The sequence below is a fragment of the Phalacrocorax aristotelis genome, chromosome 2, assembly GCF_949628215.1.
Source record: "Phalacrocorax aristotelis chromosome 2, bGulAri2.1, whole genome shotgun sequence".
Classification (NCBI taxonomy): domain Eukaryota; kingdom Metazoa; phylum Chordata; class Aves; order Suliformes; family Phalacrocoracidae; genus Phalacrocorax; species Phalacrocorax aristotelis.
In genome coordinates, this window is record NC_134277.1 from 100,661,176 (window position 1) to 100,676,587 (window position 15,412).

The window sequence follows — 15,412 nt, forward strand, 5'->3', positions numbered from 1 at the left end:
ATAATCTATCCCTGCATAAGTTAATATACTGCCTGTTAGCATCTGCCAATGGGCTGCTGTTATAATGGGTATGGGTTTGGCTGAAATACATGGCCCATGATTACTGAGAATAAAATAAGAACAGTTACAAGTTATCCATATTCTCTGCACCTAAGCAGGAAAAATAGTGTTGCTGAAGAACAGCTGATTTTACCCCATCCGTTCTATCAATTATCTGAAGAAAGGAATGGCAGAGGCAGGGAGGGTAAGAAGAAAGTGCCATCTAATTCCCGAGTAGTCACTGAAAAGGGTTTTGCATTTCAGTTGAGCAAAAATTGAATAATCTCAAGGATTTTTAGCACAGCAGAAGACATGTATTTATCTAATTGTGCCCTCCAAACAGAGCTCTGTAAAAACACTGTGAACTGAAAAATAACTTGAAAAGTAACTCACATTAAGGCATTTTACAGAGATGAGTCTACTGTTCTATAACATTTGTTGCAATATAATACTTACAATGAAATTTGAGGAGTACAGTTTTTACCCGCAAACTTACTAGGATTATAGGGGGAACACTGAAAGACAAATAAACCAATGTAGTTTGAAAGTATCTGAATTATATAGCTGTTATTTCTGTTCTTTAAAACTACACATCAAAAATTAATTCAGAATGTATCAGAATAAAGAGAGTAAGAAAAGTAAAGCATAATAGTTTTAGGGTGAAAGAAAGCTTGATTTACACTAACTGACCCTGTCCATGTACTGGGTCACAGATAAATTCTTGACGAGGATACACATTCTGTTTACAAAAGTCCAGGGGAGTTCCTTAAAAGATTAATGAAGGTGATGTTTTAATGAGCTTCCCTAAGAAGAGATTAACAGTGGTAGCTTTTAGAAATATAATTTTCTTTACCTGGAGCAGACTCAGTGCCTGAGTATCGTCAAGGAACACTGAGCAGAAGCCTGTGACCTGTGACAGCACCTGAACTGTGCTTTCCCTTAACATGCTCCTTTCCCCATGCTCTGCTTAATAGGCAAGCAAAAAGACCAGTTCCTAATTTTGACTTGTTCTAGCATCCTCACAGGGTCAGGAGATGGCTGCATTGCATGGGAACTGGTACCTTATATCTTCTGTAACCAGAAGTTGGAACATAGATGCATTTGAGATTCTGGAAGGTCTGTCTTCTACATATGCCCATTCTAGCCCTCTTTTCTTCAAGGATGCATCACACTGTGGGGCTGAGCAGAGAGTGATGGAGAAGTTCACTGCAGGAGTGGGCTCCCCATGGAGTCAGCTGTAACGTGTTCAAAGAACAACAGATGATGTTAAAGGTTTAAGCCAAAGATGGAGTCATCTGACATCATGCACAGCACAGCATTCTTCGTCTTCTTTCCTCCCCACTGTCTCCTGCATTGCTTTGCACAGCCTTCTCCCTCTAAAAGCAGCTGCAATGGCAACATGAAGAGGCAATCTGCCATTTTTTTTCTCTTCTGCTGATTGCAGCAGCATAGGAAAGAGAATTTTAGGTCTTCGTAGTTGAGGTAGTGGGAGAAAAGCATCTCCTGCACATCCTTTAGTGGGGCTGGTGAGCAATCTAAGTAAGTAAGATGATTTGAGGGTACGTAACATACCTATCTTTTCAACAGTAATCTGAGATCTACCTTACTATGGCAGGGGCATATAGCAGTGCTCTGCCATAACCATGCAGTACGATACATACTGGCATGCCTCATAGTGGTTAAGCAGATTAAAATCCCTTTAGCGTTATAGGATAAGCAGGAGCCACGGCTTTACCTAAGAAACTGTATGTAAAGTGTGACTTGTTGTATTGCTACAGCATATCTGCAGCCTGAATCCTTGGTTCAGATTTGATTATTTTTCTTGAAAAGCTTGACAGCAGTGATGAAAATTAAGAAAGTATATGTGGGAGGGGAGAGAAATCTGTATATAACAAGAATTTTAGAAGAGAAATATTGTGCAAGATCTATATATCAAATACTGTGAAGTAAGCAGACTTTGTGAGCATTAAGAAAGTAACAAAGCAGAACACAAAGTGTGAAAGCAGCATATTTAAAATGGACAAAACATATACTGCAGCCAACACAAACGCTTTGTTACTGATAGATGTCATGGTGTCAGAAAGTCCAGCAGGCTTTGAAAGAGAATTGCAAAATTTTACTATTATGACATGGGAATATTATGGAAATGAGAAAAAAAGCAGGGCAAACCAGATGCAGTTTTTGCTATATATGTACTTTGGCTGAAAGGAAAGTGAAGAACAGTACCTATTACTAATACACCATGTCGACAACACTTAATGCATAATATTACAACACAAGAGCATAATATCATTACTGTCTGCCATAACTGAGCCATACCCAAGGTCTGATCCAAAGTTCACGGAATATCAATAAAAAGACTTTCAGTAACTTCAGTATGCTTGGGATGAGTACAGAAATAAGGGAACGGCTTATGCTACTCCTGCCGCTAATAGCTTATCTAATTAACACTTGGGTGCAAAGACCTCTTAGAGGTGGTTGCAGCAGCCCAGAGATAACCAAAATGCCGCATGCTGTGGAAATGCCAGTATGGGTTTACTTGGACCCTGACATGACCCCATGTTACTGCTGAAAGGGCAAAAAGCACTTAGCTCTTAGCTGCTACTGAAGTGCCTGTGAACCAATTGTCGCAAACTCTGACCACGTTCAAATGAATTCTTCCTCATGTGCTCACATGTCTCTGTAAGTATTTTAAAACATGTAGCCTGTAAGTATACCAGATTTATCAAAGAAAAAGCTGTAAGAATATGCTAGCTGGTGATAATCTTCAAGAAATGAACTTTTTGCTGCAGTTGTCAGTGTAACAGAGACTGTGTAATGATTAATAGTATAGTTAGAGAAAACATGTTGTACTTTCTTGCTTGCCTGCCTTAGATTTATTCTACTGCTATGCTATGCACATACATCTTAGAGAAATGGATATTTTGTAAAACTAGTAGCAAATGAGAGCTCAGCAATGCTGTCAGAAAGTTCTCACCACCACACAGACATGAACCTTCCCATCGCCTCCAGAAAAGGTTATTACATTTACTGTGATATTATATGGAATGAAAAGCAAGATGCAGCACTTTTAATGTTCAGTCTAGGATATTCTTGGGCAGGAAGTGCATAAAGGGATGCTTAAAAAAGGCTGTGGGTAAGAAAGTCTTGAAATCATGTGGAAATACATGTACTGTTTAACCGGCATCTTTTGAGAGATTAGATTCAGACTTGTCCTAAATGAGACACTCTGTGTTAGACCTCAGACTGAAGTCTACATCACTACATAAGCCTGTGGATTTGAATATAACTTAAGGTTAAAAAAACCCAAAACCTCTTCTTTTTTCTTTAAGGATCTTCGAAATTTCCCATTTACCATCACTAGAAGAATGAAGCGGTGAAAGAATGGCTACATTTGTTCCCTGAAGTGTTTTAACAGTTGTTTTAGCAGTTTCATTACACTAGCTGCCCTGTTTTCTTTTTAATGATTTAGTATGGTGACAAAATAGTCTTCATATTCATTTAAAAATTCTCATGTCTGTAAACACTAGCAGGGATCTCATTTCTTAAGCTGTGAGTTCAGCATGCTGTGAGTTTTAATAAAGCCATTATAACTGGCTACTCAGTTCCCTCAAGTGTATCATTTTTTTCTTTTAAAATGTGAATAGTGACATTTTTATTGTGAAGGTTCTCCTTCTTTAAAGTACTAATATTATTCTCTATATATCTGAAATATTTGCTGATATTTTTCGTACAACTGCAGTTATGGAGACTGAGAGACACACGGCCTGCAAAACAGCCAGTCTTATCTGGAAGACTCAGGACTTGATGTCTAACATAATGATGCAGCAAGGTGGGCTCTCAGTTTAAGGACATCCACACATTGAATTTGCTGGTGTTCATTAGGTAACTAACATACCTAACTCTTGGCTAGAAAAAATTGGTAAGATCCTCGCTTCCACACAGTGTATTTTCTTTCCTTGAGGAGATACATAAGGTATCTAAGATCCGGATGCTCAAAGGCTTGCACTCTAACCTGGAGTCACTTCATCCAGCTAGTAGGAAACAGAAATCTCTTAAGTAACTCCATCCTTAGTATTTAGCCACCTAATGCTGGATTGCAGGGATTTAGGGTTTCATTCACCTGAAACATTTTAACCTAAATTTTAAGTGCCTGAGCGCTTTCTATATCAAACAAAAAAGTGTAGAACAGCCTTTTATTTCAGGGGGCTGTAAAGGGAGAGTGTTGTGCATTCTCTTTTATGCAAAACGTGGAGGAACACCATGAATTTTATAGTCCGCACAAGACAGCTGGAAGACCAGAGTCTAGTGTCCTGCTCTGGCTGACAACGCGTAAACGTGTCTTTTCCACAGATATCGTTCTCCTTGGTCCACCAGGTATGTAATTGTTGTGCGCAAAGTTAAACAGCAAGAAAGATAGACAAAAGGGAGCCAGAAGGTCCCATCCCAGAGCAGTTTGTAGCAAGGTTGCGCAGCTACACTGTGTGGGAGAGCATGTGGAGGACCCTGACCCCACAGCTACCAGGACAGATCTGTGTTGCCCCATTTTTGTCCAGAGACGTAAGATCTGTTTTCTGAAAGCAATGTATGTAGAGAACACTAGACTGATTTTGAGTTACTTTTATGTTCAAATGCTTAGTCCTCTACATAGGTGTCTGACAACACCCTGCTGTAGCACCATCTGCTCTGATCCCAAGTCTGAAGCTCTCATATCCCCTTCCAATCCCTCTGGCTACTGGAAGCCATACTGGTCCTTAGTACTCTGCTGTCCAACCTCCATACTCTCTTTTCCAGCTGCATGCTACCGCTTCAACATTTCCATGCCCCAAGGGTCCTTTATTCTTTTTTACTGCATACCCCTAACTTCTTAGCCTCCTCTTCCATTTACACAGCCTCCTGGCCAAAAGTCTAGTTTCTTTATCCTTTCTGCCCTCCTCCCTTGCACCAGAAACCCTGTCCTCTTCATCTCTCAAGCCTTCTGCCCCACAGCCTCATGCAGAAGTGCCGTTGTTAGGATGGACCCAGCTGCTCCACAGGGTTTTGCTGATATTTGCGGGAAACAGCAGCTACTGTGCTTGCCATGGGAAATTACAGATCCAGGAACGACTTGCTGAAAGATAAGAAATCGTCATGCATCAACTGCTCCATGACAGCGACCCTGGTTCACCTTATTTTGTCTTGGTAAACAGGAGATGGTTTGCCACTTTGTAAAAGCATATCACATTTACTCTGGGGTAGGAACGTGTGCCTGGGCAGTTACCAGGATAAATTTTCTTCATGTGTCCACACAGCTTGCTTTATTGTCAAGCCAAATTACCATGCACCACATGACTGGTAAACTGGTGATGTCAGGTACCACACCTGGTCTTGGTACCCCGCTTCCTCCTCTCTGCCCATTACTAGGGTTGGGGTCAAAAGGAGAGACTTGAACAATTCGCAGAAACTAAAACAATTTTCTGGTCCAACAACCAGAAGAATGATGTGGATTACAGCTAAGGAGCGACATGGAAAAGAAATGGCTTAACAGCATGTGAAATGGTTTGCAGGATTGATCTAAATTACCACTGTAGCTGTACCCCGAAGTGTAATTCTGGTCCTAATTACAAGCTGAGCAGCTAGATTTTTGACAGCTGGAATGGCAGTCAGTAACAACTTGTGCACCTATGCAATAAAATTTCCTGTATTTAAATTCTAAATTTCATAATAACTAAAAAGAAAAAAACCCAACCCCAGAATGTTTATGAAAGTCCTCTTTCCAGTGAAATTCATTGCATTCTAATCCTAATTCAGCCTAATGTTATATTCTGGTACCAACTATCAATACTGATCCAGAATGGAAATATGAGGGTGTTTTATTTTCTTTACTAGTTCTTGCTTGCTTAACAGGATTTCATTTAGGAAGTGTGTGAAAAGGCCAGTAGTATTGTGCAGCAATTGGCTATAGTCAAAATTTAACCTCAGATATCAATAATATTTTCACACTTTTTAGTGATTGTGGACTATATTCTCATTTGTTAAGATGAAGAGTGTCGTAGTCTGTAAGCAGTAGCTGCAAAATACAACTTGCATGTGCCTAGAAGTACTTAATTATCTCCCTGAATATAGAATAAGTTTGTGTCGTTATGTCTCAGTTCACAAAAAGTACTATATATATCTATATTTTCAAAATAAATGGCTTGTTTTAAACAGGATGAGAGATTGTTTGTACAACGTCATCTGTGTCAGTCCACAGAAAATTTTGTAATGTTTACCTCCACTGAAAGCAGAGGTGATTGATATTCCATATATACAGTGGAAAAAACGCATGCCAATCTAAGTGGAATTATACACAAATATCAGTCTCTGAAATATGAGACGGAAACATCTAAAGAAAATTGCATGTCATATGACCTAGAACCCTCAGAAGCCTATATAACCTTCTTAAAGTATGTGCACAAACTGACTTCAGATTTATTATAATTTTGTAAGTCACAGAAACCACAAAATCCAGATGGTTTTGCTTTCTTTGATCTAAAATGGTAAAACTGATGATGACTCATGAACAAGCACTGTAATTTTTCAGACTCAGCATTGAGGATTCAGAAGTATCCAACCAATATAAATGTTAGATTACCAGCATAGCTGCAACACTGTCAAGTATAAAGTAAGCAAACAAATGCAAATGCATTTTGTGTGTGTGGTAATTAAAATCTGAGTCAGAATCTTCTGAGGCCTTGAGACAAGGGCAACAATTACAGGATATACACTGCTTACTTGGGGATGGTGAGATGCAGAAATTCCAGGTGTAGTTCACAAACAGAAGGCAACTGGTGGCTTCCCAGATGATCTGTTGAGGAATAGTGGTGGTCTTGGTGTGCAGCTGGATCCTTGAGGGGTCTGGTTCTCGCTGGCTTGCTTCTTCATACTGCTGAGGATTTACTGAGCAACCTTTGCTCCAGCTCTGCCCAGCTGCCAGTCACGTCCGCGCAGTCCTGGCATAGGGATTGCTCTTGAATTTGTCACAAACAGCTCGTCAACCACTACTGAGGCCTTCTGTCATAGAAGAATGGAAATAGGCTACCTGAAGTTCAGTTCAGCTGCAGACTGACTGATCCTACCAAAGGCTTTTGCAAGATTTTTCCCTAAGTTTTCTAAGATTTCTCAGAACGTTTATGATAGCAAACACTAAACCTTTCAGCTGAACTTTAAAATATGCTTTCTTTCACCTTAAAATACATGATGTGCTCTGCCGCTATCATAATTGGGATTATACAGAGTGCCTCTATTTCCAGTCATAGGCTCAAGGCAACATCAAACTCCCACAAACTTAGAAGTCATCAGGTTTCATGACAGCATATGATTTAGCTCTCAGCTTCCTAAAATTTTCTGATTGCCCCCTTACAGTCGGACACAGATGCTTGCTGGTTGTGGTGGGTTGACCTTAGTGGGCTGCCAGACACCCAGCCAGCTGCTCTTTTGTTCCCCTCTTCAACTGGATGGGGGAGAAACTAGGTTGAAATTGCTTGTGGGTCAAGATAAGGACAGAGAGATCACTTACCATCACAGGCAAAACAGACAACCTGGGGAAGATTAATTTAATTTATTGCCAATTAAAACAGATTTGGATGGTGAGAAACAAAGACAAAAGCTAAAACACCTTCCTCCCACCCCTCCTTCTTCTCAGGGTCAACTTTACTCCTTCATCCCTGACTCCTCTACCCCGCCCCCCAGCCCTGAGTGGCACAGGGGGATGGGGAATGGGGGCTGTGGTCAGTTCATAACAGCTCCACTCTGCCGCTCCTTCCTCCTCATGCTGTTTCCCTCCTCCAGCATGGGGTCCTTCCCACAGGCTGCAGTCCTTCAGGACACACCTGCTCCTGTGTGGGCTCTCCATGGGCCTCAGTTCCTTCAGGAAACATCTACCTGCTGCAGTGTGGGGTCCTCCAAGTGGATATCTGATCCATCATGGTCCTCTCCATGGGCTGCAAGGAAACACCTGCTCCACCATGGGCTTCTCCAGGGGCTGCAAGGGAGTGTCTTCTCAGGCTCCTGGAGCACCTGCTCTCCCTCCGTCAGGTCTCGCCTCCAGGTTTGGAGGGCTGTTTCTCTCACATTTTTCTCGCTCCTCACTGTCAAGCAGCATTTTGCCCTTTCTTACACATGCTTTTCCCTGAGACACCACCAGCTTGGCTGAAGGGCTCACTGTGCCCCGTGGTGGGGCTGCCGGAGCCAGCTGGAATGGGCCGTGTCCAGTGTGGGCAACCCTGGCCACTCCTTACAGAGGCCATCCCTGCAGCCCCCCCCACTAACACCTGGGCACCTGCACCCCATACACATTTTCAATTTCTTTCCAATTGTCTGGCTTGTTGTATTTTTAACTTGCTCATTATAACCCAAGTATCCTACAATCAAAAATATCTGAAGTTGGTAAGCAAAATTCGAGATAACTAAGTTACCTTAATATAGGTATTAAATAACTTATGGAGCTCCTATATAAAAGCCTAGTAAAGTTCAGATCTGCTTGGAAAAGTCAAACCTCAAAAGCTTTTGCAGAAGCTGGTACCAGAGAAACGTTTACATTTGTGTCATAGCCTGGCACACACCTGAGAAGAGAGTTAATATTTGGGGAAAAAGACAAATTGTCCGACACATCTACAGGATTTTGTCATCCCATAGGTATTTTGTCAAAACCAAGATCAGATCTTTTTGTCTGTGTGGTAATGTGCTATCCGAAAAATTAAGCACAGGTTAAAACTGGCTCAGATATGATACTGCCATCACGAAGGGAGAGTTGCTAATATATGGTGATGATTGCAGGCAGCGCTCTGCTGAAACCCTGAAAGGCCCAAACACCACAAAAGTGGTAAAAACAAGAAACTGATTTCTGCTTGAAAAGCTTTCACGCCATTTTTCAAGCGCTAAAATGAAAGGCTGTGCTTCTCGCCCAAAGTGCCATGATAAGAAAAATAATAAAGAGACTTCAGCATCTAAGCCCCACAACGGAAAAAGTTCAAGGGCGGAGAGAGGGAAAGTTAAAGAAAGGATGAGAGTATACAGGCAAATGGCAAAATAAACGTTCATGTAGAGGATGTGTGTCTGGTTTTCTGTCATCCAGGCCCCATATGAACAGACCTTTTGAGATTATATCTACTTATTTTTTGCAGTCTGGCTAATTATGAGTACATCACATAGGCATTTTCATAATTAGCATCTTACAATATTAGACACAGTCATTAATGAGGTGTTGTGTTGGTCTGTGAAACCTTTTGCTTCAAGTGAACGGGAACTTCCACGTCAGATACGATTTTCATGCTGACTGAAAAATTCTAGTTCCCTAGACAGTGTGCATTTCTGCCAGGGCTAAGCCCGTGTGATCTTCTTGGGGCTAGAGCTCAGGGTGAGGGGTGTTGGAATAGTTAGTTCAAATTCAAAGGATGATTCAGCCACAGGTGCCGCGTATTTGCACTTCCATCAGCAGGCCTTTTGTTTCAATGGAAACATGATGATGAGACCTAATAGAAGAACTCTTGAAAAGATAAATCAATACAACTATGCTATGCAATTCTACATTATAAGATGATCAATAAAGGTGCAGGAGTTAATAGCGTTCTGTAAACACATAGCAGTACACCGTCCCTTTCCTTCTATTGCCTTAGAAACAGGGAGCAAAACTCAGAAGTTACACCGTTTGCTTTCTGTGGGTTCATACACTGTGTTACTAAAAAATACTTAATAAGTAAGGCGAATGTTCAGACTGATATAATTTAAGATGTAACTTTTTTTGGTAAACATCAGTAGGTTAGCCTTCTCTTCACTTCTCCTCCTCAGCATTTCAGTTTAGCTGGGAACAACAGCAACGCACCAGAGACACAGCTCTTCACTCGGCATTGGATTTTCATCATTTTCCTCCTGGAAGCATAGCTCCCCGTGGAACACAGCAAAACTCACTGGAGAGAAATGACACCTCTCAGACACAGAAAACACAGCCACTTACTCTCTTTTGAATGAATCTACCTTGTTTGGATCAGTAGTGCAGCCCTGGAGTGCATTTCCTAGTCCTCTTTAATGATCATGATTTGCTTCACATTATGGAGGGGTCCCTGAACGCATGAATTTGATTCCTTTTGCATGAAACTAAACCGGAAGCTGCAGTCCAGGTGCCAATAGACATGCAGCTCATGGGACCAACTTCATCCTGACGGAAGACGTCATCAGATGTGTACTGCAAGGATGGAAGGTCCTCAGAGCCAGCTGACTTACAGATCTGCTCTCGCTGGTCCTAGATACCTGCTAATGTGAACATGGCCTTTGTGGTGACCTGCCTTGACCTCAGCAATTCACCACCAAGTTTTCACCTCTCCAACTACAGATGTAGCTTTGAGAAATTGTGAGCACTGCCAGGTGCGCTGTGAAGTACACAGGTACATTGTGCACAGCCAGTTTAGAGCACATCTCCCATCGACCAAGGAATATTTTGGCGATCACGCGGGACAGAAGAATGGCTGGATGATCAGCATCTCTTCCTCCTCCATGTGCAATGCTACCCTGAAATGTTGGAACATCATAGGAGTAGGTTTTATGGCATTTTAAGAGGTTTTGCCAGTCTTTCAGGTTGGACTAAACAAAACATGTGGAACATGCTAGGGCCTGGAAGTTGGTAACTTGCCCTTTTCTGTTTTTTATAAAGCCAACAAAAGGGATCCTGGCTTTTTGACTCAAGGCCAACCCTGGTGCCAAACGGTAAATCATGGAGAAACCACAGTTCCTTAAATACTGCTGCAAGACATTGCATAATGAAAAAATTCTGGTTTTCCTAAATAAAGGTCTCACCACTTCTTGCCTCACCAAGCAGAGTTTAAAATAATATGACAGAGCTTGCTGATTCACTTCAAAAGAAACTGCTGCTGTGCTGAAAGCATAGTTGGAACATTACTACCCAGAATAGATTAGTATACCCAAGTTAGGAGCAATTGAAAGGTGGTGGGAAGATGCTGCAACAGGAGTTGCATTTCTATGCCAGTTAGAACTGTCTTTGCCACAGCATTTATTTTAAACAGATGAATGAAGCAGACTCTAAGCACTGGATTTTTCAGGTGAGTTTGGCGAGCCACCCGCAGTTAGAGGTCAAACCAGCCAGATAGGTTTTCCAGAGAGCCCAGACCTGGGAACTGCTGGATGCTGGGCTCTTTGGAGCATGAGGGTCCACGAGGTTTCTCAGTGTTTGGAAGAATTACTGAAATACTGCCTAACATATCCTAGTCTGAGGACCTACCTAAACTTCCAGATGCCATTCCTAAATTTCTGTGTACCTACTGTTCCAAGATCAGCTTTTCTGAAGTAGTTTGTGTATTAGTACACACAATGTATACAGTAGTTGCATGTACCAACAGTAGTTAGTAGATCCAGATCTGCATCTAGCCAGGACATTGTTGGGGGCAGCACAGTATTTCCAAACGTGGCAGGTGTTTTTTTCTAGATGAGACTGGCCTTTTGTATATTACGAGTCAACAAATTTATAAATATGTCTTAGAGCCTACACATAACAAGTGCCTATTTTTATATCTTCATATTACATTTCTCTTAATTTCATATTAAATTTCCTTGTCTAATTAGATTTTTTATAATGTTAAAAAATTATCTATTCCCTAACAAAGCTCTCACTGTATCTCATTAGCTCAAAATGATAATAAGACATTTGAAATAGCAACATCATGCTATTGTAGCGCTGGATTATTTTATTTCTCTCCCCTAGTGGAAAAATGCCTTTTCAACATTAGTAATTTATGTTCATTTGTCTAGCCACAAAAATAATAACTTTTTGAACCAAAAATAAAAATTTGTTTATTAAAAATTTATCTCAGTTCGAATCCTTTCTTGTGAACACATCTCACATATCATTCCTCCCAAATGTCATAAATTAACAGGAGACTTTTTCTATTCCTCTCACAATAGTCTTCAGAACAATGGAAGGAAAGCAGCTGTATTGTTTTCTTCTTAGACATCCAAGTGCATACGATAGAGTTAGATGGGCTTGTTAGTTATGTATCATAAGTATTTGTTAGCTGCTTTTCAGCTCAGCATCTAAACACTTAAGGGAAACAGAGATGTTTTTTCAAGTGGGTAGTTGTATTGTCATTTCGAAAAACGTAAAGCGAAGTCCACATAAACGTTGGTTGGGGGAGATTCTGAAAACTGAAACAGTTTCCTCTTAAAATAATGTAGGAAAAAACTTCCACCAACACAGAGGTATTTTAGAGGACTGTTTATTTCCTACAGGAGTCAGTCAGCAAATAATGAACATGTACAGGAATAGTTTTCTAATAAAATACATGCTCACGTGCACTTGTGCTGTTCATCATCACTATGACTACAGTGTTCCTCACAATTCAGCATCTTTCATTTCAATCATAAACTAAAATAAACCAGGGATGTGACAAATCCATTCCTCTCCTGATTTGTCAGAACCGGCAGTGCTTGTAAGCACCAGCTGAGGTACTTCTTTGCCATGCCAGCCTTGCCTGGCCAGCATCTCAGCCGAGTGGGGACGTCTGTCAAGCTACCCATCCACGAGCTTTCAACTTCTCAACTCCAAAAATGAAGACCTGCATGGCAGATGAGGTTTCCTTTTCATTTCCTGGCCCACCATCTGCCTTGCAGAGAGGGTTTTCAGAAAGGCAGCGGAGGATGTGGCTTTGATAGTTCTGGCTACTGCAGGTTCCCAGAAGGCAAATAGAAGTTGGGTTTTGCTCCTGCCTAGAGGTGTGCATTGAAAGGAGGACACCAAATCTACCTCTGACACATACTCGTTGATTCGTCCTTTTTGGTTCTTTTGGTAGTAAGCCTGTCCTCTTCACATTCGTAAGCGTGTGAGCAGCATGGCTGCAACATATGGGTCTTGTCCTGGAAGACGAAGTGGAGACTGGGATAAAAAAAGGGAAAACATCCTGGTGGGGTGGGAGCTTCATGTGTGATGAGGCTCTGAAAGAGTACGTATGCACTTTGGAGGTCAAATTAAAAGCTCCTTGTTTCTTAGCGGGAGATGAGCTTAAACATTTTCTCCTCGGTTACACTGACTGTATTTGGCTCTGAGCTCATCCCAGCAGCAGTTTTGCCGGAGGAACTGTGATATTGTACAGCATAAGGAAACTTCAGCAGCCCTTCCACCACTTGTTCCCAGGGACAGAGTCTTGCTAAAAGTGTGTATAATATGAAAAGATGGTATGTACAGGAAGCTATTTCAAGCAACAGCTTCCTCATCCACAGCGGTGTGAGTGGGTGTGCATCTGGGGGTACTGGAACCAACACATCTAATATATCTATATGGAAAACATACTTTCCAGCATACTATAATGTATTTCAAAGTATTGTATGTGAGTAATATAGATGTTGCACATTTCAAACACCTCAACTGACAGAGATAAAAATAGAATTTAAAACATTATGCTGAACAAGCAGAAACATTTCTTATTCCAAGAACAGAGCCTTAAAAGCAGATTACATGCTACCATCATTACTACAAATTCATTTTAATATTCTTTTAAAAATGAGTTATCTCAGTGGTACTCGTCGCTAATGAATGAAAGATTTAAAAAACGCTCCATAAATTTTAACCCCACTTAATAAAAGCAAGTTTTTTCTCATTTCCCCTCAGCCTGCATGCGAAAGTTCATTGCGTGCAGATTGAAATTCAGAACACAGTTCAGAACCAGTTCTCTTTCCTGCAGCAGCAATCCTATTCTCAAGCTCCACACAACATTCAGAATCATGTTGTGCTATTCTAGAAGGAATATAAATATCCAGAGCTGTATCAACAATAAGTCCACTACATATTATGCTACTAGGCATAGAAAGTGCTTTGGTAAAATATGCCTTTTTAGAGCAATCTGCAGTTTTTGTGGCTCTGATGCAATGCCATTTCTCCCTTTGTAAAAGCAAGGAGTGTAGCAAGTTCAGGGTCTTGTGAAGTAAAACCCCTTTCATCCTCTCAAGCATCAATACCATGCATGACCTGATGAAGAACAAAGGGATTAATGATATTCTGAAAGTTAACTATGACTCACGTCAGTATCCACAGCATCATGTCTTTCGGGGAGGGAGGAAATAATAAAATTTCATTGCATCTCTTGGGGCTGCACGATAGTCATATAATTTCTCTCTATGTAAGATGTAGTGCATCTCACTTAATAGTTTTATCCAGTGCTTTCATATTGATTGATATATTTCAGCCAATTTAGCCTCTTGCCTACTTATAAGCAATTAGTGCCACTTCCCAACACAAAACACATATCCTGGGGCAGGGAGAAGGACTTATTTGAACCTTACAAGCTTAGAGCCATCCTGTGATACAGACAAAAGTTCTACATTTAAAAATCATGTGTAATTGATGCTATAATACCTACTGAATCTGCACCCTAATGCCACCTGTATTTTCTACAGAAGAACCCTGACCATTAAATATGGAGCAATGCTGCCTCAGGAGCATATGCAAATGCTCTATGTTGAATGTGTTTATACCAGCCATGCGCCTCTCAAAAGGAAAAGGTAGCCCCCCGCGCTCCAGGCAAGTGTCTGAGAAACCAGAATATGTTAGGAGACAACAGGGACTCCAGATATTTAGGCAGCTTGGTGATGAGGTTTCATCCCTATGACGTAGTCATCTGTGCCCAAGTCAAGTGGCAGAGCAGCCCGAAGAAGGAAAGCCCTGCAGCCTGGTGATGGCCGGGGAAGCCTGCAGAGCAGCGCCCAGCCACCAACACCCAGCAGAGCTGTTGTGGGAGCATCCCGCAGAAGGAGCTTAGGCTTCAAACAGGCTTTTAATCTGTCAGAAGCAGCTGGTCTTTGAGCAAATTAACGCTTATTGCAATATATCCGTCTAGGGCAAGAGGCATAACATTTCCTGAGGGGAAGCTGGGTCAGGAGACACTGATGCATACAAACAAACCATGTAATTACAGTAAGTCAAGAGATCTGCGTTACCTGCAAAAAGTTATATTACTCTCTTATCTGTTCAAGTAGAAATTTCACTATGGATATTAAGGGACTGCTTATTAAATCACTTTGTCAAAAAGATTGAAGCTTAATTCAGACCTTTATTACAGTTGCATGTGATTGATGGGAAATGCTTGGTTCAGCTAGCTGCTTTTTTTTTTTTTTTTCCTAAAAATGGGCAAGTCATTGTGAAATCATCCTAACTCACTATAAAACCACTATTATGCATTGGCCAAAAGTGCCATATTTCCAGGTGCACCCTCACCAAGGTGCACCAGCTGTCACTTGTCAGATGGTATGACAGCTTACCCACTGGGTCTTGTTCTTATCTTGAAAACTTCCAGCAGACAGGCAGAAACACACAGAACAAAGTAGCTGATGCTCTGGATGGTCTAATTCCCTAATA